The 8,136-nt window shown below is 46.9% G+C and overlaps 1 pseudogene across 1 annotated transcript; it reads left to right on the top strand.

Annotated features, from left to right (window-relative positions):
• The first annotated feature begins 370 nt into the window (after nucleotides 1-370).
• Nucleotides 371-2,362, top strand: LOC308528552 (synaptobrevin homolog YKT6-like; annotated as a pseudogene). Its single transcript has one exon. The product of its transcript is annotated as a synaptobrevin homolog YKT6-like (transcript).
• Nucleotides 2,363-8,136: the final 5,774 nt, after the last annotated feature.

Raw genomic sequence — 8,136 nt, 5'->3', positions numbered from 1 at the left:
GCTGCTCCCACAGTGGAGGCAAGGATTCCGTAACACAAGATGGCTGCGCCAACAGCGGAGGCCAAATTCCCATAATGAGCCTTCAGGAGCAATCAGCAGGGACCTGAGGCTGCATGGCGCTGGGCCAGGGCAGGGGACCTGAGGCTGCGCCCCCTGCCTGGTAGGGCTTGACAGGGGACCTCAGGCCATGCCCCCTGCCCAGGACAGCTTGACAGGGGACCTCAGGCCGCACCCCCCACCAGGCGGGGCTTGATGGGGGTGGGGCCGGACAGGTCTGGATCTAGCCCAGCTGTGGGCAAACTATGGCCTGCGAGCCAGATGAATAAAACTATTGAAGGCTGGGCGGGCGGGCGGGCACCCCGGCGGCGCCATGAAGCTGTTCAGCCTGAGCGTCCTCTACAAAGGCGACCCCAAGGCGGTGCTGCTCAGCGCTGCCTACGACGTGTAGTCCTTCAGCTTCTTCCAGAGGACCAGTGTTCAGGAGTTCATGACCTTCACCAGCCAGCTGATTGTGGAGCGCTCGGCCAAAGGCAACAGAGCTTCCGTCAAGGAACAAGAATATCTGTGCCACGTCTACGTGCAGAACGACAGTCTGGCGGGAGTGGTCATTGCTGACAGCGAGTACCCGTCCCGGGTGGCTTTCACCTTGCTGGAGAAGGTGCTGGATGATTTCTCCAAGCAGGTGGACAGGATCGACTGGCCTGTCGGATCCCCTGCTACCATCCACTACACAGCCCTGGATGGCTACCTTAGTACCTACCAGAATCCCTGAGAAGCTGACCCCATGAGTAAAGTGCAGGCTGAACTCGATGAGACCAAGATCATTCTGCACAACACCATGAAGTCCCTGCTAGAACGAGGCGAGAAGATAGACGACCTGGTGTCGAAATCTGAAGTGCTGGGAATTCACTCTAAAGCCTTCTACAAAACGGCCCGGAAGCAAAACTCGTGCTGTGCAGTCATGTGACCGTAGTCCGCAGAGGCCCCCTTGCTGCATCCCCGTCATTCCATCAGAACCGCGGCTTTGGGAGATGCCTCGGCCACAGCAAGACTAGAGCACCGTCACCGTTCACTGGAGCTCCTGGAGGTGCCGAGGCAGCGGAAGGGACCTGGGGTGGGGAATGTTCAAATTCATGTTTCTGGTCATTTTTGAAAAGATAATTTGAGGTCCTCAGAGGTATTTTGGGGCCAAAGGAAACCGTAAACACTCCATGACTCCTGCAGATGCCGAAGGGCTCTTGTCTAACCTGTACATCAACTGTGTTAACGCTTCAGTGAGGGGGTTCTCAATCCATAGGGTGAGGGGTGACAGGACACACTGGGTTCTCCTGGGAAAGCCGCCAGGGTCACGGGGGTGGGACAAGCAGGGTCATGAGGAGACAGCCCCTGGGATTCACAAGTTCTGAGACACAGTTTGCATTTCTGCTGGGACTGACTTCCACTGACTCCTTGGAGGTGTTGGAGGGGGCGGGGCACCTGCCTGACCTGCACTTGGCCTTGAACCTGGATCCCAGGCATGTGCCTCTGGCAGCAAAACTGTTTTGGCAACCACCTGGGCCTGCGTGTCTTAGCAAGTGGCCTTCCCGTGGCCACTGTTACTGGGCATCAAGAGCAGGTGCCAGCCAACCAAGGACCCAGCACCCCACTTGTCTGAGTGTGGCAGTCCCCGTCCGTGCTGACTCAGCCCCCCCTCCCCCCGTCCTTCTTGACCCTCAGCAGCAGGAAACCAGGCCACAGCAGCCCAGGCGATGGCCCAGCAGGTCCTGGCCCCTTGGCCTGCCTGGTCCTGGGTCATCTGCCCTGTCCACACTGCCTCCTTGCTCTGCGTGCCACCTGCGGACAAGGTGCCCTTGCTGGGGTGGCGTCAACTTGTGTGGTCTCACCCAGGGGTCCTTCTTTGAGTGTGCTGGTTCTTGCCTAGCCGAAGGTCCCACTCACCCAGCAGGAAGTGCCAGCAGCCCCAAATCTCGCTTGGGCCAGAGAATGGGATCTGTGTGGCTTCTGAGCACCTGCCCCAACAGGTTCACCTGCCGGCTGCCTTTTTCCCTGGCACTGCTGGCCTCCCTAAGGATGCTCCCTGCCCGTGTGGGTCCTGCTGGACCACGCCTGAGGGTGCAGGCCCATCATATTCGTGGCGCCTGAGGTGGCTGTGACTCCACTTGGGACAGTTGGGTCATGGATGATGGGGAAGACTTGGGCGGGGGTGGATTTGGAAGAGGGAGGGTGGCTGGTGGAGGCCCTGTGCCCATGTGCTCCCTGTTCATGTCATCCGGCTAAGAGTGTATTTTAATAATTGTTGCCTAACTTTTCTTGTGTTGTTGGAGAGGTTCCTATCTGGATAAAGTTGTCTTCTGAAATTCAAAAAAAAAAAAAAAAAAAAACTATTGAAAAAAAAAGACCGTACCCTTTTATGTAATGATGTTTACTTTGAATTTATATTAGTTCACACAAACACTCCATCCATGCTTTTGTTCCGGCCCTCTGGTCCAGTTTAAGAACCCATTGTGGCCCTCGAGTCAAAAAGTTTGCCCACCCCTGATCTAGCCCAATGGGGGTGGGGCCGGTTGGGTCTGGGTCTTGCACAATTTTGAGGCACATGTGGGTGGGTGGGGACTTGACTCTGATTCCCATCGCATGCCCCAGACTCTGAGAGGAGGAAGATTTTCATATACATTTTACTAATTTTCTTTCATCTCTGACACTTCTATTATAAACAAAGGGCAAATAGCAATATTAAAATATTTCCTCTAATTAATTCCCTTTTAATGTGCACAAATTTCGTGCACCGGGTCACTAGTATAATTATAAAAAGCTCAGCCAGGCTTGCCACTTCCAGAAGTTATATCAAATATCTTGGGTGTAAGAAAAATTAATTGACACACAGTTATCAAACCCCTGACTTTTGCTTCATAAACATGATTTCCTATTCGACTAGTTTAATCTTCTTTTTAAAAAAAGGTTTTTATTGATTTTAGAGAGAGAGATAAAGGGAGGGGGCAGAGAGAGAGAAACACCTATCAGCTGCCTCCTGCTGGGGATCGAGCCTGCAACCTGGATATAAGTCCTGACCAGGAATCGAACCAGTGACCTCTGGGGAGGACACTCAACCAATTGAGCCACACTGGCAGGGGCTCAGTTAGGTTAATCTTGACTGAGAAACTTTAATAAAGTATAAATAATTCTCAGTGGTAAACCCATATCATTCACCTCTCACATTGAACTCAACTGCTTCCTGGCTGACACCATTTCACAACTGTGGGCTGGGTCTATAAAGTTTATGAAATATTAATAAGGTGTTTTTGAAAGAAATTAATACAGTTTTCATTTTATAAGTTTTGGGACTAAGGTTTACTTTAACTGATTTGGGGGATCTTTTTGCATTTTGCCTTCCAGTGCACTGAGTACATCTCGGTTTGGCAATAAAGGAGCTCTGACTAGGAAATGGCTGAAAATTCTTTGGTGAAATCCAGGCCCACACAGAAGATAACTTTCAATTGCAGCCAACAGATGAATCATGCGTATATGCTACAAGACAGAGCAGAAGCTCAGCTTTCGGCCAAAGGGGAAGAAAGACAACCAATAAGGCAAGACTGAGAGTAGGAGTTCTACTTCAGGCAGAGGGTAGTTTTCTAAGGAGGCGGCCAGAGGCTATTGGAGCACTCAGTACCCATTAGCAGATTCAGGCCTCAGTCTAGGGCTGTCCCAACTGTTTTGGGCTGGGGGGATTTGAGTTAGCAGATGCCACCTAGAGTGGAATTCTCTCAGCAGTGTAGTAAAGGCCTTTGGAGTCAAGAGATACCTAGGTTCAAAATCCTAGCTCTCCACCTACTGTGTGGTCTTGGGCATGTTCCTCACCATTCTGAGCCTCCATTTCTCCACCTACAAATTATAGTATCTATCTCTCCAGCATTGGTGTAAAGAATTGGGAATCATGTGCATGAAGGACCTGGGGAAATTTCTGCCTATAATTGGCACTGCAGAGATGGCCAATGTGGCTGTGCTGATGTCATTAGAATTAAGTAGGCTTCAACTTCTTGATTCCAGAGATAACTACCTAAATGCAAACCAGATAGAGCTGATTGGAAAGGAGACAGGATCCAGGCTGCTAAATGGGGAGGGGGGGAGGGGGAGAAAGGGAGGAGGGGAGAGGGGCAATCAGACTTCATCAGGTTGCCAGGGCTCCTAACCAGGAGTTTAAGGCAAGTTTTTTGTTTGTTTGTTTGTTTGTTTTATCAGAGAAATGGAGCTCGGACCATGACCCCCAGGGCAGGTACATAGGATTGGATCTCTTGGAATGAATTGTGGGAGGAAGGATATATCTCCATTAGTACAGATCAGCCTGGGGTCTCATCCCACACGCAGCTACTCCTCTCACCTGTGCAGGGCCCAGAGTAAAAGTTCAAACTGAGGTTCTCATACAAATAGAATTACAACTTAAAACTCAAGCTAAGAAGTAACCAGTTCATAAAATATATTCTCTCCTTTTACCTTGAAAATATATATTCAGAAGGCTCTACAAATTCAGTCTTGAATGAGGGGTTCTCAGACTACTTAGAATTCTTCACTTGGACATGTGGCATATTCCTTCACCCCTGGTCCCTGGTCCCTGACCCACTTCCCTTCTCTTCTCACCTCAGTCTCAGCTCCATCTGGTATAGTAAAGGACCTCATGTGATCACCTCTCAACACCTACCCCATATATCCAAGTGCCAGTCATACCCTCTGCAGACTGTCTCTTGCCCACCTCTCCTTCTACATCCATCAATAGGGTATATCCTCCAAAGGATACCTCTAGGGAGGATAACCACACAACCTTGGGGCAGAGGCTTGGGGCCACCTAGGCTGTAAATTCTGGAATCTTGGGATTCCAGGGTATGGTATCTGGTGGAGATGACACAGGCTTCAGCTAGGCGTGGAGACGTGGCCTTGACCCTACAGACATGTCCAGAGAAGGGCCACTGTGGAGATTCAAGTGTGGGACAAAGGCAGGGAACTCTCTTGCTAGAGTCTAAGGTTGGCAATGCCCACATATATCAGATTTGAAATAACCCAACTCATTCTAGACCAGCCGTGGGCAAACCACGGCCCGCGGGCCGTATCCGGCCCATTTGAAATGAATAAAACTAAAAAAAAAAAAAAAAAAGACCGTACCCTTTTATGTAATGATGTTTACTTTGAATTTATATTAGTTCACACAAACACTCCATCCATGCTTTTGTTCCGGCCCTCTGGTCCAGTTTAAGAACCCATTGTGGCCCTCGAGTCAAAAGGTTGCCCACCCCTGTTCTAGACCCTTGCACTACAGAATTATTTATACTTTATTAAAGTTTCTCAGTCAAGGGTCTAGAAGGGAAGGGAGCACACGTGGTACTTCCAGGACTGGCCAGGCCTTGACCGGGAACTCTTGGGGCTGCAGAATCTACAACTGAGCATTATCTGAGAAGGCAGGACAGACAGTGAGGATTTTTTTTTTCATCCAAAGACTTCATCCCTGAAGCCTTACTAATCCAGTGATTAGCTTCTCTCACATTATTCCCTAAAGCACGTACAGATGTTTAAAGGAAGAAAAAATACCAGTGATCATATTTCAACCCTAGATATTTGAGATGCTTGTATGCGAAGATGTAAAGCTGAAATATGCACCTGAGTTTGCTTCATCTGAAACCCCACTAAGACTTCACCCAAGGTTTTTGTTTGTTGGTTTGTTTGTTTGTTTTTGTTTTTTTGTTTTTTAAAGAAAAGCCTTCAAGGACAGGGAATCTAAGAAATAAAACATAGTAACCAAGTTTGGAACTGTAAAGCAGGTGGCCCGGTGGCCACTGACTTAGTTAAAACAAGAGCCGAGTCCTGAGCTGGCAGTGCAGAGAGTTGAGAATCAACACGAACCATGTCTAACTGTCTTCAAGGGCAGAAGGACTCACAGCACGAGGGGGTCTCTGAACCCCAAAGTTAACAGTGGTGTGGTGTAAAATAACAACTACTTGCTAGAAGCTCTTTGGGAACAAATGAGATGCTAGCAGACCTAGATCAGCAAGAACTTGGACTTCATGGCAATTCTCTAAGAGGATCCTCCTTCAGGCAGCTAAATTGAAAAAAAAAAAAGAGGCCCTTCCATATGGGAGAATTGGAAAAGCAAACACATTATAGAGAGGCTTCCCTTCCAGGATTCGCTTCTTGGGGAGAAGGGCATGGGTTAAATTTCAGTGCCACCCACCAACCTCCATCCTTACCAGAAAGGAATGTGCAGTAGTACAGAACTGAATAGCCTTATGCAAGAACCTTGAATATGTGCAACCTCTTCCCCAACCTACCCGCTTAGGCAACTATCGCTCCCCCATCCTGGCAAGTATGCCTTTATTATTTCATCAACTTCCCAAAATAGGGTCTTATGAACTCTGAGAGGAGATGTCAGTGAATTACTCTGTTCTCTTCTTGGGCACCTTCATCTTAAGGAGGTAATGAAGCTTGTGCTTTGTACTTTATTTATTTTAATTTTGTTATCTATAAATACTTCAGTGCGTATTTCCTAAAATCAAGGACTTTCTATTACTTAATCACAGTGCATTTCACAAAATCAGAAAACTCAATGTTGTTGACACAATACAATTATCTAGTTCCCGTTCCAAATTCCAAATGTGCTTGTTGTCACAAAAAATGTTCTTTATAAGCTTCATTTTTTTTCTGGATAAGGCTCTAATCCAGGGTTATGCATTTCATAGGATTCTAAAAATAAATAGTGTTTAGTTTAGGATATCTTCGTGAGAGTTAAAGCTCTGAAGAAATTAAAAAGACTATTTAGCCCTAGCTGGTTTGGCTCAATGGATAGAGCGTTGGCCTGCTGACTGAAAGGTCCCAGGTTCGATTCCAGTCAAGGGCATGTACCTTGGTTGTGGGCACATCCCCAGTAGGGGGTGTGCAGGAGGCAGCTGATAGGTGTTTCTCTCTCATCGATGTTACTAACTCTCTATCTCTCTCCCTTCCTCTATGTAAAAGATAAATAAAATATATTTAAATAAATAAATAAATAAATAAATAAATAAATAAATAAAAAGATTATTTAGCACGAAAGTCTGTAGAGTGGTGATTCTTGGGAGGTGTTGGAGGAATTCAGGTGGGGCATCCAGACATCTTCTCAGGTACCAAGAAAACATTTATTTCAAAATCTGGTGGTGGTTTCCAATTTAATATCATTTTTTAAGTAGTACATATTCATTTTATATACTTTAAAATATATACTTTTTTTATTGTTTTCAGAGAGGAAGAGAGAAATAGAAACATCAATGATGAGAGACAATCATTGATTGGCTACCTCCTGCACACACATTGGGGATCAAGCCCACAACCCAAGCATGTGTCCTTGACCGGAACCAAACCCAGGACCCTTCAGTCCACAGGCTGACGCTCTATCCACTGAGCCAAATCAGCGAGGGCAGCCGTGGGCAAACTACGGCCCGCGGGCCGGATCTGGCCCGTTAGGCTGTTCTATCCGGCCCGCGGAGCCGAAAAAGCGGAGGGTTCTCTTGCTCTCCCCTCCACTCCTTCACCAGCAGCAGTGTTAACATGGCAACGTCGGGAAACATGGCCACAGCTCCTTCTTCTGAGTCCAGTTTAAGAACCCATTGTGGCCCTCAAGTCAAAAAGTTTGCCCACCCCTGGGCTAGGGTCATTTTACACATTTTTTGAATAAATAGTATATTTCACATTTTTTTTTTAAGAAAAATAATCCGAGAATCTGCTTAAGGTACAGAATAATGTTGTTACCTCTCTTGGCCAGGAGAAATTCTTAAACCTACCCTTATCCCCAGTGAGCTCTTCAAAGATCCCCTCATTACACGGGCAGGTCTTGATTCCAACTCTTTCAATTGCTCAGCCTAAGGCCTGTTCTCAAACCCTAAAAAAATCTTTAAAGATAAGATTCTTGTTTACCAAGATCTGGAATGACTTTGGGCAGCCATAGATTCAGTGCCTACTTACTAATCTAGTTTCAAAAGAAATTTTTTTTTCACCTCAAAAACATTTTTTTTTTTTTTTTACTTTCTTGTGAACTAAACTATATACTTGAGAAAGTGTTTCTTCTATTTGGTCATCTATTTCTAGATACTTCTGGATGACCTCATTTCCCATACTGCAGAAAAT

The sequence above is a fragment of the Myotis nattereri genome (assembly GCF_964212035.1).
Source record: "Myotis nattereri genome assembly, chromosome: 12".
NCBI lineage: Eukaryota > Metazoa > Chordata > Mammalia > Chiroptera > Vespertilionidae > Myotis > Myotis nattereri.
Note: the sequence above shows the minus strand (reverse complement) of the source record. Positions and strands in the feature narration are given on the sequence as shown.